Below are 2,831 nucleotides of genomic sequence, written 5' to 3'. Positions count from 1 at the left end.
GGAGCAGGGTTCATTTCCTGGCAAAAACAAAGGACTTTCACCCAGGAAACGTGTACTTGTTCTGTTCTTTTCTAGTCGCTGTTGGTGCCTAAAACTAAGTGTTGTTGCCGCCTGACGCTCGCTTCCTGTCGGCTAAAGTCAACTCCGTAGATACGCCCGCCGGTTCACGGAGCTCTGCACCCGGCCACCAGTAACCCGTTGGCGGCAGTTAGAATTTTGTAACTAACTTTGCGTTTGTTGGATCTCTGGGGAAGGAGGCTCGGTCCAATTGAGAACTAAGAAAAGGTTTAATTCAACAGAACGATGAAGACGATAAGACAAAGACAGTAAGACACAAACAACATGATAACACTGCAGCTGACAGCCGACTGATTCCCCCATGATGGAGTCACATTAGACCAGTCCTGAATATTCCTAAATTACACCCGCGGTTTCTTTTCACCCGGTGCATTCAAATCCATTGTCATTGGTCCGTCGTTGGCAGGGCAACATGCCGGCGCATCTTTGCTGTCCAATGAGGAAGGACCTGGCTCCAAACTCTGCAACTTTGGGGGGCGTTTTTTGGTTACATATCAAAAGGGTCTGTCGTGTAAAAGTGAAACTCTAACATCAATAGTTTAATCAACATTGCGTTGCCTTAGCCTAGACTAGGACCCCAGGGGACAGGGGACAGGGCAAGGCAAGGCAAGGCAGCTTTATTTGTATAGCACATTTCAGCAACAAGGCAATTCAAAGTGCTTTACACAAAATCAGTTAAACAGATAAAACACAAGTAAAAACAGTTAAAAATCACAAGATATAAAAACCGGTTAACATGATAGAAGTAAAAACAAAGAGAAAATAAAACACAAGAATAAAATTTACAGTGCAGCTAAGAAATTTAAAGAAATGATTAGTCATTTAAAGAAGGCAGCATCAAATAGAAAGGTCTTCAGCCTTGATTTAAAAGGATGAGAGTAGCAGCGGATCTACAGGTTTCTGGGAGTTTATTCCAGATATGAGGAGCATAGAAACTGAAAGCCGCTTCCCTGTTTAGTTGACTCTGGGGACAGAGACCTGTCCCAGATGACCTGAGGGTCTGGGTGGTTCATAGTGTAGTAGCAGATCAGCAATATATTTTGGACCTAAACCGTTAAGTGATTTATAAACTAGCAAGAGTACTTTGAAATCAATTCTTTGAGACAAAGGAAGCCGTGTAAAGACTTCAGAACTGGAGTGATGTGATCAGTCTCTTGGTCTTAGTGGGACTGGAGTGATGTGATCCAGTCTCTTGGTCTTAGTGAGGACCCGAGCAGCAGCGTTCATAATCAGCTGTAGCTGTCTGATTGATTTTTTAGGGAGACCTGTAAGACCCCGTTACCGTAGTCAAGTCTACTGAAGATAAAGGCATGGACAAGTTTTTCCAAATCCTGTTGACATAAGTCCTTTAACCCTTGATATATTCTTAAGGTGATAGTAGGGCGACCTTGTATTGTCTTAATGGCTGTTAAAGTTCAGGTCTCGAGTCCATGACTACACCAGATTCTGGCTTTGTCTGTGTTTTAACATTGTTGTTTGAAGCTGAGCGCAGACTTTATAGTTCCTCTCTTGCTCCAAACAACCACCTCGTTTTCCTTCATTTAATTTCAGAAGTTTCTGGCACATCCGCACGTTACATTTGTTCGAGTGCACTTAGTCAGTTTTGTATTGGCGATATAGTCCCTGGCGAAAGGTTAGTAAATTTGTGTGTCGATAACTATGGTAACTTATTTTGTTTTTCTCCATAATCGAGCCAGTGGAACGCCTGTAGATGTTAAACAGAAGAGCCCAGAATGGAGCCTTGCGGAACCTCGCACGTCATATTTGTACGCTCAGATGCATAATTACCTATAGACAAAAGTAATCCTATTCTTTAGGTAGGATTCAAAACCAGTTTAGTCTGAGCAGAAGGCCAACGCAGTTTTCCAATCGGTCTTAGTAGTATGTCATGGTCGACCGTTCAAAGCAGCACTGAGATCAAGTAATACTAAGATTGAAATTTTGCCATTATTGTGTTAAGGTGGATGTCATTAAGACTTGACAAGAGCCGGTTTCAGTGCTGTGTGTGGTCGGAAACCCGACTGAAAGTATCAAAACTGTTACTTAGTGAAAGAATGGGTTGAGGTTGAGACTACTTTTTCAATGATTTTACTTAAAAACGGAAGGTTTGATATTGGCCTATAGTTGCTCATTAGTGACTTGTCTAGGTTGTCTTTTAAGAGTGGCTTGATTACTGCAGTTTCAGGGCCTGTGGAAGATACCTGAAAGAGAGAGTGGTCACAATCTGTAGAAGATCAGAAGTCAAACAATTGGAAACATTTTTTGAAAAGTCCCGTTGGTAGAACATCAAGGCAAAAGGTCGAGGTTTTCAGATGTTGAATATGTCCTCCAGGTTTGTATGGTTGATCGTGTGAAAATTTGTCATATTGGAACTATTTTTGCTTGAACACTGGGACAAAACATATCCTGGACTGATATGGAGGCACTGACTGTTTGTCTAATCTTTGAATTTTCTGAAGAAGGAGGCAAGTCATTGCAGGCTGGGTAGATAAAAGTTCAGATGCTACTGGTAACTGGAGGGTTTGTTAACCTATCAACAGTAGCAAACAAAGCACGGGAATTATTATTGTTTCTAGAGAAATATCAGAGAAAAAGGACCTTCTTGCATTCCTCAGTTCCAAATTATAAAGCAAAGTCTCTCTTTATAGGAGTTATAATGGACCAGGAGATTTTGTTTTCGCGCACCTTCGTTCAGCTTTCCTCACTCTCTTTTTTCTGTTCTCACCAGGAGGACATTTCTCCATGGAGATCTC

This window comes from Etheostoma spectabile, chromosome 1 (assembly GCF_008692095.1).
Source record: "Etheostoma spectabile isolate EspeVRDwgs_2016 chromosome 1, UIUC_Espe_1.0, whole genome shotgun sequence".
Lineage (NCBI taxonomy): Eukaryota > Metazoa > Chordata > Actinopteri > Perciformes > Percidae > Etheostoma > Etheostoma spectabile.
This window is presented reverse-complemented; position numbering follows the sequence as displayed.